At 43.5% G+C, this 24,320-nt stretch overlaps 1 protein-coding gene and 1 pseudogene across 7 annotated transcripts in view; both read left to right on the top strand.

Moving 5' to 3' along the window:
- The window catches only part of OSBP2 (oxysterol binding protein 2), a 273,029-nt gene that overhangs the window by 154,846 nt on the left and 93,863 nt on the right, over nucleotides 1–24,320 (top strand). The window lies entirely within an intron of this gene.
- LOC141496986 (PIH1 domain-containing protein 1 pseudogene) lies at nucleotides 1,093–6,981 on the top strand (annotated as a pseudogene).

Raw genomic sequence — 24,320 nt, forward strand, 5'->3', positions numbered from 1 at the left:
ATAATTAACTAGCTGTGTGATCTTGGGCAAGCCACTTAACTCCATTGCCTTAAATAAATAAAAAAAAATTTTTAAAGTTCTCATGGACATAGTATATCCTTGGTAGCTTCTGTGTTGTATTCAGGTGAATTTTGCATGCTTTCCAAAATTTACAAGGGTTTTATAAAAAAAAATCCATTTATGGGGTGATCATGTGAATATATCCATTGAGTAAATAAATATGTTTTTGTCAGCTTCTCTTGGCTAGAAACATTTCAGTCTGGGCTTAATAGATAGGTGAGTATTAATGTGAAGAGCATAGGTCTGGCACTGGATTCTAGGCCTGGTTCTATGTGCTGGGTGAGTTGGGAAAAGGCTGGGGGGCCCTCTGGCTCCCCTCTTCCCAATGCCGGAGCTAGACTATGTGTCCTGTGTGGGTCCTTTCATCTCAGAAATCCTCTGACCCTGGGATTTTGGGGAAATGACTTAGTGTGAAGTCCCCTTCCCTGCTGCTGGAGCACTGCTCTTTGCCTTTTTGCCTCACAGCCCTGTCAGCATGTTCAGGGACACTGCCCAGGGGGTTGCAGGGCTTCCCAGAGGGGTGGCAGCTGGGAATTGGGCATTCATTCCTGATCCCCAGCTCACTCAATTCTTCGAATAGAAAAGGGCCATTCATATCTTGTTGGGGTTTTTTTTTAAATCAGAACCAAAAATGGTTTGAAGGGGGTAAAAAAACCAACCCATCAGTCATCTGGGCTTTCCTCTTAAAATTCACTCTTTCTCTGAATAGCAGGTTGAGGTTTCTCTCCCTCCCTTCCCTCGGTGCCTATCATCCTTCCCTGCCACATGCGCTCAGGATCTCAGCATGGCTGATTTTATTTCTGAGTTTTAAAACGACACCCAGTCTTAGGCAGCCATTGCCTGCGGTCTATCCAGCTAGGCTGTTCTCTTCTGTCCAATATTCATGTATGTCTGGTTAGACAGAGACACATCTAAGCTAAGGAGATCTTGGTACTCTTCCTTCCCCCAGGGAACTGCTGGGGAAATCCTTCTAGAATAGCCCTGCCTTTTTCCTGCTGCTCCATGGTGAGGAAATCCCTCTGTATGGCACTGATGGGGTTAAGGCTTGATTTGGCATTGAAGTGCGTCCGGGTGCATGCTGGTAATCAGGGTGCGGATGGAGGCTGTGCCCGCCTGGCTCTGCCTGTGGCAAGGGGTAAGACCCGAGGCCCAGAGCCATGTAGAGCCCTGCCCCGGCACACCCTGCAGCCGGCACTGGGGATGAAGGGGAGGGGCTGCTGGGAGTCGGGATCCATGCGCTCCTTCTGCAACTCGAGCTGCCTGAATACATTTAAGAAGGGTCAGTGGCCTTGCCCAGGGTGCTTCCTGCTCTTGGGAGCAGTGCATGAGCTCGAGGGTCTCAGACATCAGTGGACAGCAGTATGGGGGATGGCAGTGGGGGGACAGAAGCAGGTGGGGGACAGCAGCAGTGGGGGACAGAAGCGGTGTGGGGACAGCAGTGAGGGACAGAAGAAGTAGGGGAACAGCAGCGGGGGGATAGCTTCAGTGGGTGGACAGCAGGGGTTTCCAGATGGCTGATCTACAGAGGCCATCCCCAGCATGTGCTTTAAAAAACTGCCTGGAAATGCAATACATTTTTGAGAGTGGGCTGTAGCTAGAAAGGGATTTGCATTGAATCCCACTCAGAATGGAATGAAAAGATGGAGAGGAAATTTTCTTAGGAACTCATTCTTAGTCTCTGCATGCTGGCACAGCTTGTTCAAAAGTGTGAGCTGATGGTTCCTTCCTGAGAAGGGACAGGGTCAAGTTAGGTCAGGGATGTGACCGGAAATAACCCTCTGACTTGTGTCAGGCTGGATCAAAAGAGAGTTTAAGCTTGGGGTGTATGTGTGTGGGGGGTTGTCTGTGTGAGTGTTTGTGTTTGTGAATATATGTGTAAACGTGTGCATCCAAGTGTATATGATGTGTATGTATGTATATGTCTGTATATCCTTGTGTAAGTATGTGTATGAGAGTGCATGGCATAAGTATGAGTGTGCAGGGTGGGGTATGTGTCTGTGTATAACTGAATATGTGCATGTGGCATACATGTGTGTGTCTATGTGTATGAATGAGTGTGACATGGTGAGTGCGGGCTTGTGGGGCTGTTCATGCACACTTGTGTCTTTGTGTGCTGGTTTTTGTGAGTGTGTATGCATATGTATGCGGTGCGTGTGTGATTGTATGTGTGTGTGTGTGAGAATGTCAGAGTGAGAGGTGGGCGTGCATATGCATGTGTGTGGTGTACGAATGAGAGTACTTGTGTGTTTTGTATCTGTGTGCACGTGTGTTATGTGTGCCCACATAATGTGTGAGGGGATACACACGTGGTGTGTGTGTGTGTGTAAGAGTTGCATTCATGTGTGCATGTATAGGTTTGAAGGAGCATATAACCATTTGTGAAAGCCTTATATCATGCTTTTGTTAATAATGGTTGCAAAAGAAAGGGAACAGACCTAGGAATCAAGAGCCTAGGATTTGAACCCCAACAATGCAAACTCTGCCTGGGATCTTGGTTAAGGGATTTCCATTCTCAGCCTCTGCTTCCTTACCTATTAAGTAGGGTGGGTGGTGGGGGGAGCAAGGTGAGGAGAAATCAGAGGGTCTGATAAAGTTGGTGCTGGAAGGGCCCTTAGAGGTTATTGAGGCCTGGGGAAGAAGCCGCAGCGGCGGTTTTGGGGGCACAGGTAAGACTTATTCGACTTTGAAGTCTCCTTTCAGTTCTTCCAAGGTTAAGTCACCTTGAGCTCAAGGTCACATGGGGGAAGGTATCCAACCGGGGCCTCCGACTCGAGAGCTCCTTCTCTTTCCACTGAAGGCCACTAGCCCGGGAATTTGGACTTGAGTTCAGATTCTACCTCAGACACTTGCTCAGCTCTGTGACCCCTGACGCCAGGCCTGTTTCCCCATCTGTAAAGTGGGGGGTCATTGCCTCACACACACCCAGGGGTGATTGTGAGCATCAGATGAATGCCAGCACTTCTCCTCATGTCTTTTAATGTCTAAGGTTTCTCTCAGCTCAAACATTTGAGGTCTCGTTCTGCTCTGCTCTAAGTCTTCTAACTTTTATTAAGTATTGATTTTTCTCAAGTTGAAATTGTTCCTATTTTTGTTTGATGTATTTTAGCCTATTTGGGAGAGCTGAGCAGTTGCATTCTCTTTACAAGCCTCACAGAACAGCAGGACCTGTTGTGGAGCCCTAGAGATGGCTTGTCTGGGCTTGACCATTGATTTTAGTCTGTCCTGAACTCCTCCCTCTGGCCATCTTCTCCGTGTGAGGTTTCCCTCTGGTGGCGAGGCTGCATGCCTTTCCCTTCCCTGTGCAGCCAGGGTACTTTGGGCATTTCCCAGGTTCCCAGGTGTTTGCCCTAGCTCTTCATGTGGAGGAAATACTTTTCCTTTGAGGTCATGTCAATCCTCAGTGCTGGGCCATCTCTGACCACAGACTGCAGCCTTCTGGGGCTCCTTCTATGCTTCCTCTCCTTGCCCCCATATCATCCTTAAACTTAGCTTAGTGGAGACGGTGACATTTCAAAATTTGGAACTATACAGCATCAGTGAGCCCAGATTGGTGGTAAAAAGATGAGGCTCCATCCTGGGGAGCAGCTTGAGATGATTGAAAAGGTCCACACACCTTCCCAGGTCCAGGCCACTCCTCAGTCTTCCTCCAGCTTAACTCTTGGTCCGGCTGACAGTCTCTCTGCTGGGCCACCTAGATGTATGGGAATGGACTGTCCAGCAGCAATGTTGCAAGATGGACACTTGGCATCTTGAATCCAGGACATTTTTCAATAGAAATTGTTAGTTTTGAAATCATCAGGACTCTCAGTGCATAAGTCCTGTATCGTTCTGGGTCTTGATGCAGTTGATTATTTTTTGCCTTTTTTGTCTTTGCTGTACTTGACCATAGTTAGCATGCATTGCAGTTGCCAAAAGGCATACTATCTATAGGAAGCCTCCTTTCATGGTACTTAGCTTGTGTTGTATTCTCCAGTAGATAGTAAGCTTCTTGAAGGCAGAGAGTAGATAGCACTGGATTGTGATTAGAGGGTTGGACTCAGAAAAACCAAGGATCAGATTCTAGCTCAGATATTTAATAGCTGAGGTGGATACTTTTTAAAAAAGTTTTAACAGTAATTTTATTTATTTTCCCAATTACTTGCAAAGATAGTTTTCAACAATCATTTTCAGTAAGGTTTTGAGTTCCCTCTTTTCCCTGTCCCCTTCCCCTGACAGAAAACAATCTAATACATCGGTTGTATGTGCATAACTATGTTAAACATATATCCATATTAATCATGTTGTGAAAGAAGAATCAAATCAAAAAGGGAAGGAAAAAATAATACATAAAACAAATTTTAAAAATTGAAACTACCGGAGCGTCCGAGCCCGGGCCGTGGGAGGATCTCTAAGCATCCTTGCGCTCACCCGGTGGGGAGGGGGCCAGCGGGAGGACCCCTGAGGCCATGGCTTCCGCCCCCCACCCCCGGCTGGGACGGCTCCCTGCTTGCAGCTGAGCTTTGGGAGGAGACCCAAGCCGAGGCCGAGAAGGAGAGCCGGGGCCTGTGTGAGCAGATGCTGCTGCAGGCCATGTAGAAGATCCTGGACACCCAGTCTCCCATGCCTGACTCCAGGCAGATCCAACCCAAGGCCAGTTTCTGCATCAAGACTCGCTCCCCCGAGGGCAAGGTCTTCATCAATGTGTGCCAGTCGGATGCCATCCCCACCCCGGCCAACCTCAGCGAGCAGGAGCTGCTGTGTGTGCTGGAGGATGACCAGGCTGCCTTCCACTTCCCCATGAGCCTGGGAGAGCCCCACGCCGAGCTGGACCGAGGAGGAAACAGCTGCATGGCATATGACATCAACACTGACTTCTATAAGAAGCTCCTGAGTAACGACTTCTTAGAGTTTTTTTGTCAGGGTGGCCATGGTGGGTTTAGAGGACAAATATGGAACCCAGCTCAGCCAAGAGTGGCGCCTACTGGAATACCGGCCCTTCCTGGGCTCCATCTCCCAGCAGAACATCCGTACCCAGGGCCAGCCACAGCCGCCAACCATCCAGGAGCTTGGAGATGGGCCCGGCCCTGAGGATCCTTCTCTGAGGCTCTGGCTGGAGGCCCCAGACCTGCTGTTGGTGGAGGTGGTCCTGCCCAAAGTGACCTCTGTCTGCCAGCTCTCACTTCAGCTCAGCGGGAACCGACTGGTCCCCGGGCCACCAGGAACCCCCTACCACATGGACATCTTTCTCCCCCACGATATTAACCAGGACCAGTGCCAAGCAGCCTTCAAACAGAAGAGCAAGACCCTGATGATCTCCATGCCCCTGCAGACAGCTTGCTCCTGAGCAGCAGGACCTGGACTCCTTGAAGATGGCAGTCTAGGGGGACTGCTTTGCCTTCTCCAACTCACTCTAAAATAAAATAGTTTTTTATCTGGAAAAAAATTGAAAATAGTAAGCCTTGCTCAGACTTGATAGTTTCTTTTCTGAATGTGGATGCTGTTTTCCATTACATGTCCTTTAGAATTGTCTATGATCACTGTACTGCTGAAATGATCAAGTCCATCGTAGTTGATCATCAGGTGGTGTTGCTACTGTGTACAATGCTAATGCTCTTCTGGTTCTGCTCACTCACTCAGGATCAGTTCATGCAAGTCTTTTCAGGCTTTTCTGAAATGAGGTGGACATTTTCTGAGCTTCTGTTTCCTTGTCTTGGAAGTATGGAATATTAGAATGCCTACCTTATAGGATTGTTGTAACAATAGAATGAGATGATGGATGTAAAAGCTCTTTTAAAACTTGAAAAGACTGTAAAATGTCAGTAATTATTTTTTTCCCATTTTTCTATTTTTCACGCTTGATAGAGTTCAGGTAGAAAGGGTTCTGTGACAAGTTGTTGTCTTACTCCACTGTTCTTTTATGCTAAGTATCAGACTATTGCACAAGTGTATAGCATAATGGATTTTGTTGTCATTGAATCTCAGTTTCAGGTTGCCAGCTGGTTGTTTCCTTTGGCTCGCTGAAAGTGTATTGAAATTGTAGCTGCAGGAAGATCTGCCATGGAAAGAGGGATGGCCCTCGAGCCCTTCTGACACCCCCATGGCTTTCACTTCTTCCAGGGCTCTGTATCTGAAGAGGGTTTTTGCCATGAAATATGCACATGATGAGTGTTCATTATGGTGATGATAGGGGTTTAAAATGTTGTTTTGAATTTGAATTTTTCAGTTTTATGTCCAAGCAATTGTTGTTTGCTGCTGTCATTACCTCCTCATTCTTATAATTTTCATTGGGTTCTGACTTATTCTGAGACAAGTGGCCATCTTGCTATTTTTTTCTCTTCTATTTTAATGTCTTCCTGACTTACTACAATTTATGGTTGAATAAAAGTATCAGAATCTTCCCTCATCCTCACTACAAGTCTGGTAGCAAAAGTGGCAGGAGGGATGCTATCACAGGATCTTGCTTTTCCTATTTGGTCTCTATATTTTGAATACTTCCATTCCATGTAGTTTGAAGATAAAGGATTGGTCTGGCAACATCTATGGACAGTTAGTCAGGTGACCCATGTTGTGTCACGGTCTCTTGATTGAGAGCTCCAGGGTTATTTTGAGATTCTATTTGTGGTATAGAAGTTGTGGGCTGTCTGTCAAACATGGGCTGTATAACTCTAGTCACCAGGTATTATATTGCTACTTATTCAGCCAAATTTTTATAATCTTTTTTTTTAGGTTTTTTCAAGGCAAATGGGGTTAAGTGGCTTGCCCAAGGCCACACAGCTAGGTAATTATTAAGTGTCTGAGACCACATTTGAACCCAGGTACTCCTGACTCCAAGGCCAGTGCTTTATCCACTACACCACCTAACCGCTCCAAAATTTTTATAATCTCAAGTGATGTGTAGCACTATTCTACCATTTCCTTACATAATCTTTATTGGTTATTCATTCCAGACTCCTTAAGGATAACCCTTCTGTCACCATCATCACCCCTCCCTTTTTCACTGCTTATTGTTATCATATTACTATCTTTCTCAATGTGTTGCCCTTTGATTTTCACTCTTGGATCTTAGTCATTTCATAGGCTTCATCTGGAAGAAAACACTTTGGATCATAATAGAAAAATCCAGTGGTTCTTGCCTGGGCACCCACAGTTGCCCAGCCTGGTCTGGACTTTCTCTGCTCCATGCTACAGCTTCAAGCCTTTGCTTCCTGCCTTCAGTGACCTTTCCTCTTTGGAAGTCCACACGCCCAGTCCAAATAATGATCCCTACTGAATCTAACTCCTCCACCATTTCCTTTCTTCCCCAAGGAGTTCATCATCCTCCCCAAATTCACCATCTTCCTCTTCTCACCAATTCTAGCCCTTATACCAAGAGTTGTTCCCTCAAAGGACCTTACTTGCCATGTCTTGCTCCTTCTGGACCACCTCCACTGCCTCTTCCCACAATTGTTCCATTTCCTTAATTAGAGATTTTGCTGTTTCTCCTTCTGAGGATGACTTCCTGCACCGTCAACCCCCCCCCCCCCAATATCTGAAGCCTTACATACAGTTCCTTCCCAGCCCTCTCGGCCCTTCATCTCAGAACCTTTTGATGTCACCTCCCTCAGGACCTTCCTTTGCCTGTTTCATGATGAGATGGTCCTTTCCCAGTGGCTTTCATTCTGCACGTGTATCTTTCCTTCCAGTCTTTTCCAGTAGATCTTCAGCCTCTTACTGGGAATTGTATCTGTCTGTGTATCTTCAGAGGCTCCTCTGTCCTTTACATTAGACTTCCTCTCCCTTCCATTTCTCCTTCCTCCCTTTGTAAAACTCCTTGAAAGAGTGTCTAGAGTTGTGATCTGTTAAGTGAGTGAAACTCTGAAAGTTTACATTTCCAGTGATCTTGGCCAAATCTGACAGTCTTTTCTCAGGGCTCACCTTCCCAGTCTTCTCTGCTGCATTTGACCCTGTTGACCACTCTCTTCTTCAGGATGCTCTTTCCTCTAGCAGGATGTTCCTTCTTGTTTAGCCTTTTCTTCATCTGACTGCCACTTCCCATTTTTAGAAAGACTCCATGGCTAAAAAATAGAGCCCTAAACCTGAGTTCAAATCTAGCCTAAGACATCTAACCTCACTTGTCAAATGGAACATGGCAACAGCCTCTTCCTTAGTCTGCCAAGGCTTTTCAGTCCTGCAGTCATTCTGTGCACTGCTCCCAATGTCATTTTCCTCAGGTATACATGATCATGATCATAACCTCCTCAGTCAAACCTAGTGATTCCTTAATCTAGGATAAATATGGCTCTGTTTTAAGCTCTTTTAGTCCTGCATGATCTATCTCTGAGCTCCCTTTCCAGCCACAATGAACATGACTTTTCTTCTTGGTCCTCTTTGCAAAGTCTAGTTAGACTGCTCTTCTCTCTGGTTCTCATCTTCCCTTTCAGTACTTTTGTACTAATTCCCCCCACCCACATCCCAGTTTTGGAATGCACCCTTCTCCACAGTCAGAGCCCCTCTCTTCCGAATCCCCCCCAAATGATGATCCCTTCCCTCTTATATATTTCATATTTACATCAAAATCATAATTAGATATAAATTAGTGCATAGGTAATTTAATGATAAAATAAAATATATTTATGCATTTAAATTACTAAAGCTTAAAATGCACTAAGGTGTTTGGGACACCTTATGTAATATGTTTTAAATATGTATTAAGTTTAGGCTGTATATATTTTTCTATGTATTCATCCTACCTCCATGCATTAAAATGGGAATGTTTCAAGTAGGGATTCTTTGTACTTATATTCCCCAGAACCTCCCATAGTGCCTGGCATACTCGTAGACATTTAATTAGATTGATCGTTCAGTAATGTCTATTTATTTCAAAAGTAAGTTTGGGGCGGCTAGGTGGCACAGTGGATAGAGCACCGACCCTGGAGTCAGGAGTCCCTGAGTTCAAATGTGGCCTCAGACACTTAATAATCACCTAGCTGTGTGGCCTTGGGCAAGCCACTTAACCCCATTGCCTTGCAAAAAAAAAATCTAAAAAAATTTTTAAAAAGTAAGTTTGTGAGTTTTTTTTTTAAATCATGTCTTCTAAGAAAGTCATACTGTGGTTTTTTAAATAATTATTATACAGTTTTTTTTAAGTTACTAACATAACAAATCTGTTACAGGTCTGAAAGTTTAAAGACAGATTGGTATCGCTTAGATGTTATTTGTATTAAATAAATTTTTCCAGTTGAACTTTAATTTCAGGATGCCAGTAAGTTTCTTAAGTATTCAGCCAAATTTTTCATCCTGATAGTATTTTTAGGTTGTTTTTTTCCTTTGGTTCAATTTAACTTTCTGACTGAGCCTCAGAGATTTTAGTCTCTATTTCAACTTGTTAGTAATATTTCACTTTTCTAATCCAAATGGCATTTTTATTTAATTTTGGAGTAAGATTCCAGAAGATGAAATGACTTTTTAATGAAGTTTTTGGTAGAGTCATGTATCTTGCTATCTCTCATCTAGTTAATGCAATATTTTGATTCCTTTCTCTTAATTTGGAAGCCATACTTTATCCTATTTAGAAGTCATGATGGTAGACCTAAAGCTAAGCAGAACCCAGAGTAGTCTTAAACTGTTTCCCAGAAAAATACCATATTTATGTCAATTATTCTTGATCTTACTGTTGATCGCACTTCTTAAATAAGGAACAATTTTCCATCTTGGCAACAGTCCTAGTGTGGGACATGAATAAGTCTCTGGAATGGGGTCAATATGAAGGCACCTGGAGGCAGTTCATTGAAGAATTACCAAAGGGTCTTCTTGGTGCATGCCTCTTGCTCTTCAGCTAATATATCATTTTCTTGTAAATGTTGATATATTTTTTTTATTTTAGCTCTGCAAGTTTCATGTGTTTTGTATAATATACATGAACTCACAATTAGCCTCTATTTTCAGGAACCACTCCCATCTTTTTTGGAGGGATTCTCATTTCTTAGTAGTATATTCATAATACTTTATAGTATGAAGAATAAGACCAGTCTTTTATCTGTTAAGAAGGAAATAAAATGCTTTTCTCAGTAATTTATGTGCTCTAGTGAGGCATTTGTACCAATAGTTATGAATCTTATCTCCCCATGTTGCTTTCCAGTTTTACAGAGAAGCTAGTTTGTGATTCCTTCCATAGAATTGTTTGTTGTAATTTTTTATGTTAAAAGTACGTAAGTTTTATATTTCATATTTGATTCCATTTTTATTTCCTTTGTATTATACTTCTTATAATGATATAGTTAATTTTCTACAAAATGGTGGCCATGGCTCATTGGGTAACAAACATATCAGTTGTGTGATGGGTTAGTCAGAAAGTGGGAAGATGGGTTCTATCTCATTTTACCTGTGATAAATAATTATGGGCTTGTTCCCACACAAGCATAACTTAGCTCTTACCTATTATTGCCCAATATTTCCTCATTTTGACCACTGTATAAGCTTCCTACCTACGTCCTGATGTGTTGACTAGTTGGGGCCCACCAGCTACACTGAATGGTTTCCAACAGATGGAAACTGGTAGTTCTCATTTGTCCCAATCTAGCTCATCATCTTAAGGTCCTAGAATGAAACAAACAGCAGGTATTTATTGAGCATTTCCTGTGAACAGTCAGACTCTAGGGCTACAAAGATGAAATGAAAGACCCTGTCCTTAAGGGAAATGTTAACTCATCTTGTAGTAGGTACCCACAACAGCAGGAACTCTTGGGGAAATTTCCCCCCTACCAATCAGGAAACATTAGTTAAGCCAGACACAAAAAAGGCAGAAAATGATCTAACCTTGAAGATAGGAAGCAAACAAATAGGTACAACTAAGCAACATCTAAGATAAATAGGAAATAATTCACAGAAGATGGAGTTTGAGTTGGGGCTTGAAGGAAGTCAGGAGAGCCAAGAGGCAGAGGTGAGAAAGCTCACCCAGGTCAGGGGGAATAGTCTGGAGGTGAGGCAGTGCCCAAGGGAGCTGGTTATCAAGAAATCAAGATGGGAAAGAGAGAAGAGTGCAGCTTGTGTCTTGGGGAGAGAAGTGAAAGGTCACTGGTAGAAGAACAAAAACAGGGTATAGGGTGTGGAGTCGAAGGGCAGAGCTGAAGTGACTGATTCTGATCAAGTAGGGGCCTTTCAGAGTGGGTGAATGTGGAGTGTTGTGAGCAGCCAGATGGAGGTGGGATGGAGGAGGAGGAGGAGGAGGAGGGCCAGGGTCTGAATACTGAGATTGGAGCCTCCAGATCCCCTTGGAGGTGGAACAGTTACTCCTCAGAGTCTACACAGACTGTTATGTTCAGCTCCTGAAGTGATGTTATATACTTAATTCCAGATTTTGTGGGAAATAAATTTGTTCATGGTGGTTATAGCAAATGTCAGATTTTTTATGAGTTATTTTGCCAGTTTGGTGTGAGTGGATCTGCTAGTTGGATTGATGCCATCAAACTCAAAAGAGCCTTTTCAGAATCACAGTCCAAGTATGTCTAACTCCTTTTCAAAGCCATTGCAGATTTTTTTTTGTTGTCCTCAGTTTTGTTTTGGCTATAATTTCTGGGTTTTTGTGGCAAGTGGAGCTTTACAGTGACCTTCTGTTTTTCACTTTTCTGTTTTAGTAGCTCCTCCATTTCTTTACAATTTCATCCTGGCCTAGGGGATGAAGTTTTTTGGGTTCCCAGCTTTCACTCCAGGATGCTGCTCAGTGACTTGGTGCTAAGGGTAGGTAAGATGACGTTCCACATGTGGGTGTCTTCCTGTCTTCAGGCTACTTTTAGTTGACTAGTTGGGGCACACCATCTGTACTGAATGGTTTCCAACAGATGGAAACTGGTAGTTCTCATTTGTCCCAGTCTAGCTCATCATCTTAAGGTCCTAGAATGAAACAAACAGCAGGTATTTATTGAGCATTTCCTGTGAACAGTCAGACTCTAGGGCTACAAAGATCAAATGAAAGACCCTGTCCTGAGCTAGCCTGAGAATGGTGAAGGGAGAAGGGCGATGGGAGAACACTGAAGGGGAGGATGTGTTCCAGGGCTCAGATGGAAGGGGAGATGTCGTGTGAAAAAGACATTTGGACTGTACTGAGCAGTCCAGGTTTGGAAGGGCCTGAAAAGTCCAACAGAGAGGCTTCTATTTGAGCCTAAAGACAATAAGGGTCCATTGGAGTTTGAGTAGAGTAGTACTGTAGTCAGACCTTCCTAGCCTGGCAAAAATGCTGGAGTGGTATGCTATTTCTTTTTTTGTTTGTTTGTTTTTATTAAAGATATTATTTGAGTTCTACAATTTTCTCCCAGTCTTGCTTCCCTCCCCCCACCCCCACCCCACAGATAGCACTCCATCAGTCTTTACTTTGTTTCCATGTTGTACCTTGATCCAAATTGGGTGTGATGAGAGAGAAATCATATCCTTAAAGAGAACAGAATTCTCAGAGGTAACCAAATCAGACAATAAGATAGCTGTTTTTTTCCAAATTAAAGAGAATAGTCCTTGTACTTTGTTCAAACTCCACAGCTCCTTATCTGGATACAGATGGCACTCTCCTTTGCAGACAGCCTAAAATTGTTCCCAATTGTTGCACTGATGGAATGAGCAAGTCCTTCAAGGTTGATCCTCACCCCCATGCTGCTGTTAGGGTGTACAGTGTTTTTCTGGTTCTGCTCATCTCACTCAGCATCAGTTCATGCAAATCCCTCCAGGTTTCCCTGAAATCCCGTCCCTCCTGGTTTCTAATAGAACAATAGTGTTCCATGACATACATGGTATGCTATTTCTTTTTCCAGTTCATTTTATAGATGAAGAAACTGAAGCAAAGAGAGGGAAGTGACTTACTCAAGATCACACAGCTAGTAAATGTCTGAGGCTGAATTTGAACTTAGGAAGCTGAGTCTCCTACCTCCAAACTCAGTGCTGTATCCCTTGTGTCAGCTGGCTGGCCCAATTCTGATTCTACTAAACCAAGCATTAAAAAACTCTGGTTTGCCCACAGCATCTCCAACATTTGTCATTGTACTTTTTTGTCAGGAGTGTGAGGTGGTGCCTCAGAGCTATTTTAATGTGTATTTCTCTAATTATTAATAATTTCAGAGCTTTTTTCACATCAGGCTTAGTGCCTTAAAACCAGGTTCTCCTTCATGGCTTAACATAAATATGTACTTTTATACCTATAAATATGTGAATATAGGTATAATATAGTTAGCTCTAGAGTGCATGAATAGACATCTGTATGTATCCTCCAGCACATCTAGATGGGAAATGACATTGATACCCGAGCATCAAGCCTTTGACTATTCATCCAGCACATTAGTGACTAGAGGCTTTCATTTCCTATATCACATGTTCCTTGTAAGGAAACTGTTACTTTAGTGGGTGTGTGGTCTCATCAGTGTAGGTTCTTCTCTGGTGATAAAGATTGCAACCCATTCATGCTTTCCCATCTGATGAAACAATCCTTTGTAGGACTTCCACCCATATTCTGTGGGCCTTCCTCAAGATTTTTTGTCACTGCGCGGTTAGCAATGGAGCATATGATGGATTTATTTAGCTATCTTTTGCTCTTAATTCATACCTGGCCACCCTCATTTTCTGGTCATGTGGACCCATAATAATCTCTTTTGCATCATTTTCCTATGGAATTCTTCCTTGGTAACATTATGCAGCCTTCTCTTTTCCCTGCCCTTCTTCTACATTAGCCTTTCTGTTACCTGCAGCTTTCTCTTAAGGAAGGTAGAGTAGAAATGTGAAGTATTCTTTTCTCACTGGGCCTTTAATCAGAGAACCAAAAGGAATGCAAAAGAACAGAGCTAATTGTGTGCTATTTTTCATATTCTCACACCCTCGTTCCAATGCAGTCATCACCTTCCCCATGCCCCCTCCTTCTCTCTCTAGCCATCATTAGAGTGAGCTCTCTGGTTTGAATGTGCAGGCAGCAATTCCACATCTGAAGGACTTGTTGGACTAGACTTCAGGGATGCCTTGTCCAGTCCATACCTAAGAGAGGCAGAGGTCTGGGCAGGAGCTCCAGTCTTATGACTTAAAGAAGGCCTTTTAATATCCTTAAACCCTGGTTGCTTCATCTTTAAAATAGAGAGCATATCACTTCCACTCCCCAGGGCTGAAAGTTACAGTACTCTCAGTGTGAGCTACAATATCATTTTTTCAGTAAAACTGCATTGCTTCAAGCAGGTACTCAGTCTGCACTCACAAAGTCCTTCCTTCTGCCTGGGATACAGATAGAGCTTAAAATCCCTGCTCACAAAGAGCCCACAGTCTAATGATGGAGAATAAAGACAAACAAGTGCAAACAGGCTTGAAACAGGGTGAAAAAAAATAGTGCAGGTCATACATGCATGAATAAAGCAAATCCCCACAAACTGTGACTATGTGATTGTGCATCATTGTTCAATCATTTTATCATTCATGGTATCCTCCTTGAAGAGACTCTCAGCCATGGCAGCCCTTTGGCTCAGCACAGGCACTGGTATGGACAGATAAAGGCTGTTTTTGTTATTCAGGCCATTGTCAGCCTAACTAACATCCCCTCTGGTTTCAAGTGATCATATTCCACTTGTTCAGATAGATAATCTGATTGGCCAAGCCAACCCTTAGTGCCTTTGAGTGAGTGGAATTACATTTGCTTTTAGCTCAGTTTCCTATAGGAAAACAGTCCTCAGGGTCATTGATGTGCATCAAAAGAATGCAGGTAATTCAACAGACTCGTATTGAGAACCTTAAAATCAGAATAATAATTTTTCCCAATTAGATTCACTTCAGTGACCATTTATTTAGGGCCAGCCTCAATTCTGTTCACTTTCCAATCCATATGCCAGACTGTTGTTCAGCAAGTATTTATTAAATACTGATGGTATGCCATGCACTGTGTTGGATGTGGTCATTCAGAGAAAGTCAGAAATGGTACCTGTCCTCAAGGAGCCTTACATTCTAATTGGGGTAAAAACATAATAAATATATAAATGAGTACATAAAATACGTAATAGATGGAAGGTAACCTTTATTGGAAAGGCTCTAACATCTGAGGGAACTTAGGGAAGCCTCCTGCCTCCTTCTGTGTACATGGAGCAGCAAATAAGTCAGCAAAAATAGTTCATAGAAAAGTCAGTTTGTCCAGGGAACCCTTCAGGTTGTTGAGGAAGGGTGAATACATGGTCTGCCTCTGGACTGATGCCCATGTAAGAAACTCTTCCCCTGGCTCCTCCAGGATCATATTGGGTACTTTGGTCCTTTGGTCCTTTACAGCTTGGTTCCATATTATCTTTCTGATATTACTAGACATTCCTCCCTTAGAGATGAGCCAACTACTAAGTGTTTGAGTGACTGATTGAATCCATCTCTGTATCTTTGTACAAAATGTCTCTTATGGATGCTCGTCCTCCTCACTTCACCTCTTCGAATTCCAAGTATCCTTCAAGACTTAATTTGAGTGCATCCTCCTTGAACCCTTTCCTGATTCCCCCACCCAACTGCTAATGTTTCACCCAAAAAAGGGTGCCTTAGATTCACTGTTGCTTAGAGGCAGAGACTAATTTTCCCAAATAAGAAAACCCAGAGAAATCAACACATGCTCAGGTTGCGGAGTGAGCTAGTAAGGACCGTGATTGTGCACACTTATGGATGGGCCTGTGTTACTGTCACATGGTCTCTGCCCTGGTAGGGGATTTAAGGATGACAACAAGCATCCACCCAATTGAGATATACTATAGAACCTAAGAATCAGGGCACAGGAACTAGTCAAATTTCTGAAGAAGGGAAAATCATTTCTCTCTGGGAACATGAGGAAAGTTTCATGGAGAGCAGGGAGCATGGAGAGCTGGACCTGGAAGGATTTCAGCCTGTAGACGTGTTTGGGGAAGGACACTGCAGGCATCAGAAGCAATAGGAAGAAAGGCCCAGAGACTTTATAGTCAAGTTTGGGTTTTATCAGAGGAGGCAAAGAAGTCCAGGTGCCAGTGTGGGAAGGGGAAAGAGTGCTGAGAGAGGCAGGAGGAAGCTAGAGACTGGAGGCCAGAGTTGGCCCTGGAAGAGAGGAGGGCTTAATATTTTTGACAGCCTCTGAGCCAGTGAGTTATTGGAACTGGGTCCAAAAGCCAGGTCTTCAGATACTTTGGGTGCTTCTGCTCTGGGTGCCTTTCTATGAAGTTAGCCTTGGCTGACGTCTCCACCCCAACTATCCCTGGGGTAAACTAGGACTTACAGGAAGATAGCTTCAGCTCAATCTAAGATATGATTTCCTAATAAATATTGCCTAATAAATAAGATTGGCCTTATGAGTAGTGAGCTGCCTTTTACTGAAATTACTCAAGAAAAGGTTGAAGCATAGCATTGAAAACTTGGCTACTCAAACCCCTAAATTTTAAAGAATAAAGTTAGGTTTGGCATCAGGGAAAAAACTCCAAAGAATTAAGGGTGTCTTTCAGAAATGCCCAAGCTGCTTTGATAGGTGATTGCTGGCTTTTGTCCTTAGGATCCTATTCTTAGAGTGGAGTGAAGCCTTTGAAGCCATCCAACCCAGACCCTCATCTGGCCTTGGAAGTCTTCAGATAAAGACTAGACCCTGTGCCTTCTAGAATAGGGCTTCCCTTTGTGTGTGGTGGATGGACAAGTGGCCGCTTCAGATGCTCACATTCGTTGTATTTTGCTGAGAGGTTAAGTGGCCTGCTGAGAACCACCCAGAACCTCTGAAGCTGAGCCCGTCCTCTGTTCTGCAGGAGGCTCCTGTCTGGCCTTTGTTCACTCCAGAGGCCTCCAACTTGAGGGTTCAGTGCTTCTGTGGTTCTCTAGGAGCTTCAGAGCCACAGCCTTGGATTTTTAGACTAGAATAACAGCTACAATTGTTTGCTAAGTACTTCACAAAAAGTTTCTCAGTTGGACCTTATACCAAACTTGGGAAGGAAGTATTATTTGGCTCTCCCCATTTTATGAGTGAGGAGACTGAGGCAGAGGTAAAATTATTTTTCCAAGGTCACACAGCTGGGTAATGTCGGAGACTGGATGTCCAGCATTCTATACACTGTGCTTACCTATTAATAACTGGCTATTGTTATATCAGGATTAAAGTGATTGCTTTAAAAAGCAACCCAATAGGGGCAGCTAGGTACACAGTGGATAGAGCATTGGCCCTGGAGTCAGGAGTACCTGAGCTCAAATCCAGCCTCAGACACTTAATAATTAGTTAGCTGTGTGACCTTAGGCAAGTTACTTAATCTCACTGCCTTGCAAAACAAAAAATTAAAACAAAAACCCAACCCAGTCCAAGAGCAGCACTTTGCTTCCTTGGCACGGAGGCTTCTGCATGGTTGGTTGTTTTTTCTATTCTTTTTCCTTTCTCTTTTGGTTATAACTTTGAGGCAATAACATGTGAAAAATTCTTAAAAGTATAATTATTGAGTAGTATCTGAGAGTACAGAAGTCTTAAATATCTTCAGACAAGGAAAATGTAATAAGGAGCTGCCAGAGCCCTCCATGATGTCACTGGGTGTCTGATGACTGTCTGTGATATCCTGCCTGTGCCATGCTTATATGGTGTTCACTGATGCTGGCCTCCGGAGGGTCTTCTGCCTCCAAGGACCTCAAGGCTGAAATGCTACCACCAAGGAATGAGAGAGATGCCCTTGTTGACTTCACTTTTTCCTACAGGAATCTTGCTAAATGACTCTGCTGTTCTGGTTCACGAGTTCTCTTTGAGGAGAGGATAGGGCCATTTTAAAACTGTTTGAGGAATGGTGCAAGATAGTTGATAAGAAATGCCATTTAAAATGATTTGGTCTTTCACCATCTCTAAAAGATGTGGAGAAAAACTCGCTAAGTTCTTTGGGGACTGTTTACCTTCAGTTTGGCCTTTTAGCTCCCGTGAAACCTTGTATGTAGATGGGTAGGAGGGAGACCCAAGAGCACACCCACCACCAGAGGTCTGCAGCTTCGCCCCCTTTATGGCCAGGCAGGGTTTTCTAGCTCTGCAATGCTTCATTCCCTGAGGATCCAATATGGACTTAGCTGTTTGACCCAAAGCCCCTCATGGTCTGGCTCCAGCCCACCTTTCTAGGTACTCTCAGACCTCCATGAACTACACAATGAAAAGACTAACAAGACTGACCTCACATATATTCATGAAGATCAATGGATCTGACCATTGTGACTGCTGTCACTTTTGGTGTTTGTGGAAGCTCTGATAGAAGAGAAGGTCAGATAGATGTCCATAGAACATCTTTCTGTAGCAGTCTACAAAAGTTGACCACCACAGACAGAAATCAGTACAGCCTGGTGGGAAGGAGCCTTCAGTGGGAAGCCAGAAGTGTTAGCCCCTGTGTTCAGCATAGACTCATTTTCTTCTCATCCTGATGAAACAGTTGGGCCTCATGCTCTAAGAGGGCTCTTTCCTGACCACTTGCACTCAGTCTTGTCCTCCATCCCACTGCATCCCATTCCTCCTAGCCTGATGCCCTCCTCCCTACCAGTTCTGGTTCCTAAACCAGGGATCCTGGCAATGTAGAGGGGGAAGGAGTGGTCTTTATTGGAAACTGCCAAGATCTTTCCATTCCATTGTTACACTTGTTTTGAGGAGCTGTCTGATAAGGGAATTTCTGCTGGGGGTAGGAGTTTAAATGGGAAGAACCTGAAGAGGTGTAGCCCAGCCCCTCCCACCCTCCCCCATTAGAGACTGTTATAAACGGCTCAAGAATACTTGGTCCAGAGTGATTAAAATGGTTTTTATTAAGATATCTTAACAAAATGGTACACCTCTCTCATGGTGGGAGAGAGGAGCGGGGAAATCACAACATACAAGCTCTTTTGTACACTTTGAAAGGCTTTGTTCCTGCCCCTTCATGCCAACCATAGACTAAGGTCACAAATCTGATTGATCCATTGGTTCCTATACATTTCCCCACCCTGAACAGATAGATCTCTTTGAGCACGTGCAAAAGAGAAGTTCAAGAGTCTAGGTTACTCTTGACCAGTTAAGGACTAGTTTCTTCTAATCTAGTTTGTCATTTTTGAAATAGGATTAGAACTCTCCCAGTTTTGTGATTGGCTGGAGCCATTTCCCCTTTGTAATGGATTTCAAAGGGACCCCCCTCCATACCCATGAAGATCAACAACACCTTCATTCCTCATAGATCATCATACCTTGTCATTCCAGTTCTGATTTTTAAAAGATTGGGATGGGGGGCAGCTAGGTGGTGCAGTGGATAGAACACTGGCCCTGGAGTCAGGAGGACCTGTATTCAAATCCGGCCTTAGACACATAATCACCTAGCTGTGTGGCCTTGGGCAAGTCACTTAACCCCATTGTCTTGCAAAAACATTAGGAAAAAAAGATTGAGATGTTTTATGATTCAGAGTCATGAAGCAGCACTGGAAGAATATCTTGTGTTTCATTTTTTAAAATAGGTTTTTGTGTTGACAAGCACCTTTGGCCCATTGAAAGTACGACATAGTTCCCCAAACATGATAGGATCCATTCTTTTCCCTCTGGTCCAGCCCATTGTCACCAGCTACTTGTCAAAGTACGCATTATCATCTAAATAATGAGCATTTTTCACTCACTTTGTTTTGCCATTGCTTATGATCAAGTTGATTTCTTTTAGATAACATGAATGTAATTGAGTTGGTTTCTTGGCATTCCTAGGGCTAAGCATATCAATACAATTTCATCTGTAAATAGGAACATTTGTACAATCTATCTTCTCATTCCCCCTCAGATTACTTGGCATTCTTTTCTTTTTACATCTCTGTCTATAGGCTGCTCTTCCCTTCCCCTCAGGAGAGTATCAGCTCCTTGAGGGCAGAGACTTTCTTTTCAGTCTTTCTGTTCCCAGGGCCTAGCATGTAGTCATCATTTAATAAATGCCCATTTAATGAAATGGAAATGATCCGCCACCAGAGCACCCCAAGATAAGAATTGGACAAGAATACCCCCTCGAAGTAGATCCAGGTTAGAAAGACTGTGACCCCTCTTCTGTGCTGTGACCTCAGAATCTGTTTTCTGGCTTGCTTTCTGTTGTGTCAGCTCTGCAAACACCTCCAAAGTTAGGTGAAGTCTGGTTCCTATGGGTCTGTAGCCTCAGAGGGGAGAGAATACAGGAAGCAGAGGAGGCCCCATGCCCCAAGTGAAGCAGGCATCCAGGAGCCGGAGGGGTGAAAACAAGACCCAGAGGTGGGTCGCACATTGCAGCAGGCCCTCTGGAAACGCTCATTCTCTTCCTTTCCCAGCTTTCGAGATTTGTTGGAAATGATGAGAAATTTGTTGGAGATGAAATTGAACTTACTGGACTGGACCAGTTCATAGGCCAGTAAAAGTTCTTTTTGGAGAAAGTTTCTTCTCTTGAATATCAGTTAGCCATAGGAAGTGCATTGAGGTCAGATCTCCTTCCAGTTGATTGGAATTATATTTGACTTCTCAATTTGGCAGCAGTTATAAAGTGGTTTATGTGATGCTCAGGAGGCTCTAGCCTGCACCTCCTCTGCATCTGGGGTGGGTCCTGCTTCCAAGGCCCTTGGTCTCTGTTGGAGAGTGCAGTAGGCTGCATTTAAGGATAGGCTCTGTGGACTCACTGGGGAACAGCAGGTGCATCCTTTGTGGGTGAGCCTTTCAGCCTTCTAGACCTGCCAGGAGGGTTGTGGGGGCATCCTCTAGTGCGCCATCAGGGCAGGCAGAGGGGTTCCTGCTGGCCTGCTTTTGTTGTTTTGGGACTTCCTCCAGCTAGTGAAGATTTTGTCCCAATAGGGTGCAGAATTATGGCAGTAATTTGACCAGGAAACAGTGGAGCCAGCAACTTGTTCAACTGAGAGAAGACCTGGGGTCAAGAAAGAGATATAAGAAGCTCAGTCTGTTTGATGCAATGACAAACAACAAATCCTCCTATTATAAATATAGATCCTCCAGATGTCCAGGAAAAGTCTCCAACAATAGATTGCACTGAACTAGACCAGGACCACAGATCAAATTGCTGCCCCCTGCTGACCAGACATAGCCAGATTCCTCCAAGCCACCCAGAGCTAAAGAAGCCTAGCAGAAATGACCAAAGTCCTGCGGGTCTGGGAAGAAGCATGCAGCAGCCCTGCTGCCCTGCCCACTTCTGGGAGGGCTAGCAGATGCTCTCAGGGGGCCAGCTCTCCAGAGAACAAGCCAGCTTCCTCACACTGTTTTTCATCTACCAAAAGGGGTTTCATATCCACCCCTAGAGTTCTTAGCAGAACTTTGACTAGAAAGGAATGATAGGAAGTTATTGACTTGTCCCCTCTTCTCTCCAAACCCATGCAAAGGAGATGAGAGCTAGCAAGTAATAGCAGGATGACCACCTCTGACATTTCTATAGGGGTTAAGATCTGCAAAGTGCTTTCCACACATTAGCTTACAGGCCCTAAGCTGCTATTAACCCCATTTTGAAGATGAGCAAACTAAACCAATAAAACCATGGGTACTTCAAGAGTTATTAATATGTGTGATGATCATAACAAGATCTAAAAAGTTGATTCTGTCATAAAGAGGGTCCATTGCCCATCTGCAGAGAAATGTTCTGGGAAGGAGAAGCTAACTTTCTGGCTAGCTATTTTATAAGATATTTGTTTGGAAATGCCCCTATGCTGGGTCTTAGCCAATATCAAAAGAATTTATAACTTGAGTATCATTTTTTTTTAGTTGAAAGGAAAAGGAGACATAATACTTGGCTAGACTGCTGTACCCTCCCCTCTATAGATTGATAGTGATCAAAGACTCATTTGGGAAACAAAAGCATCTCATCCTGTGTTTCTGGTTACTGGGGTTGAGAGAGGGGGCAGAGAGTAGATTATAACCCTAATCTTATTCTGCAGATTCTGATTCTCATTCCCCCACCTATCTCCCTGCTGCCCCTGCAGGAACCAACCCTTAGGGAGGTTTACAAGAACATTGGAACTTTCCCAAGCAATCAGGATTGCTGAGGAGTTGGTTTTTTTAATCCCTGCCAAATGCCATAATTGGAATGTGGCCTATTTTTAGACATTTCAGGCCATGAGTTTATTTCCCTAGAGGTGAGCTCAATGGCTTAGAAGCATTCATCATTGAGGGGGATGTGTAGTAATTGCCCAATAATCACTAGCTCTGGTGACGGATCATTGCAGTTATTCCAAAACATTTCTGTATGTAGGGCATTTAAATGCTGATCATGTGCTCAGTAGCCAGCCAACTGGGGTGCCTTCAGGCTTTCTCTGCTCTTTTCATTTAGACTTATTTTTATCACTGGTTAGGGCTGCTGGCAATTTGTATATTCATGCTACAATCTCTGCCTTCTCTTCTTCCCCTCCAACTTCCTCCTGAGACCCAACTTAGGTATTCCCAAACTTGAAAAAGTTGTTTCCAAATCCTTGTATTCATTCAGCAAGCATGAAACACCTACTGTGGCCTTAAGTACACTGTCTTGAAGCTTCAATGTGAGTTGGGCCTGGTTTCTCAAATGCAAGCAGGTCTCACCTTGCAGCTGTCTATATGTCCATTATCCAAGGACCAGACTTGTTCAGTGGGGAGAACTTGGCCTGTGGGCAAGTATGGAAGCACTGACTGTGGTTGGGGGGCCTGGGGGGCTCTGGTCTTTGGTAGTGGAAGGATCCTTGTTGTATCTGTGTGTATGAAAGGTCCTGAGGAGAAGTCAAAGAAGGAGAGAGGGGGGTACCTGACTGAAAGAGGAGACAGCACTGGATGCTGGCCCTGAAGGACAGGAGAGGCTTCTGCCTCTTGACACTTCCTAGCTGGGCAACCCTCAGCAAGTCATTCAAAGTTATCTCTGCTGCCTCAGTTTCCTTACCTGTAAAATCATGATCACTAAAGTCCCTCTCTGCCAGTATTATTGTGAGGATCAAAAGAATGTTTGTAATGTGGTATTCAGAAGGTACTATATAAATACTTGTTCCTTCTTCCATCTCCCCTTTGATTTCAATCCCTGAGAAATACTCATTGTAGCTCCTTCCTAGCAAAGGGGAACTAGGAAATGAGCTTCCTGTCTCAGCCAGACAACTATCAAGAGAACAAGGAGCACTTAAAAATTTTATCAATAGAACCATAGGATCCAGGAAATGGATGATAATAGTCCTGCTATCTCTCTTCCCTAGTTAGAACCCACCCAGAATACTGGGTTCACTTCTGAGCATCATGTTTTATGAAGCATATCCACAAGAGAATATCAGAGGGGATGGTATGGTTTGTCCTTCATTCTTAAAGAAGATCATGATATCTGCAAGGTAATACTTGCAGGCGATATGAATTTAAGTGTGGAAAGTCACCAACCTCACTTTCTCTTCCGGAACCACCTGGGATCAGTGACCAGATATAGATTGGGATATCTGGAGCCAACTCCAGATGCGGAAAACCTTGGTCTTGTTAATGCTCAGGTCTTTCCTGGATTTTAGTTTGACTGAAGCAACACCCATTCAGTGGTAAGAAAATGAGGCCAAAAATAACATCTTTTTTACCTCTTCAAGTAACAAAAACATATAACACACATACTCACACATATATCACTCATACATCATACACATGCACAGACACGCATACATATTCATATACACATACACAAACACACACACACACACACACACATCTAGGAACAGCAGACCCTGAGGGCTATTGTCCAAAATAGAGAAGCCAGCACTTCACCTGGCCATCTGTCTCTTATTTTCCAGTCTACGTATCTCAAGCATTTTGAGCCGTTTTCTCACCAATATGAGCTGACTTAATTAAAGCAACAAACATACTCAATAAAAGCATTTGTATTCCAGGTTCCCTTCTACTTTTTGAGTCCTGTCTCCATCAGCATTGGACATCTACTGGTCTTTACAATCAAATGTTCAAAAAACAAGATGATTGAACCCATGGTAATTGAAAATTAGAAATAATTGCATCCTATATGCTTGTATAGAAACCCAAAGTACTTCAAGTAACTAATAAACATTTATTAACCATTCCGTACATCCCAGACATTTGGGTAATTGCTGGAGTTATGAGAAAGGCAAAACTTAGTTCCTGGCCTTACAGAGTTTACTTTCTAGTAGGAGACAATAAATCAATAACCCAAGTACATGCTATATACACAGTGTGGATGGATAGGCAGTTTCAAAGGGAGAGGTATTAGCAATAGGAAAGACCTATTTGAGGTCTTCTTGAGGTAGGATTTGAGCGAAAGCTTAACTTCTTCAACTTTCTTCAAGAGACATCCCAGAAATGTCTTGCATTTCTGACCTTTGACTAATTTCTTTGCCTGTCTGAGCTTTAATCTTTTCTTCTTAAAAAAATGAGTCCA

Source organism: Macrotis lagotis, chromosome X, assembly GCF_037893015.1.
Source record: "Macrotis lagotis isolate mMagLag1 chromosome X, bilby.v1.9.chrom.fasta, whole genome shotgun sequence".
In the NCBI taxonomy this organism is placed as follows: domain Eukaryota; kingdom Metazoa; phylum Chordata; class Mammalia; order Peramelemorphia; family Peramelidae; genus Macrotis; species Macrotis lagotis.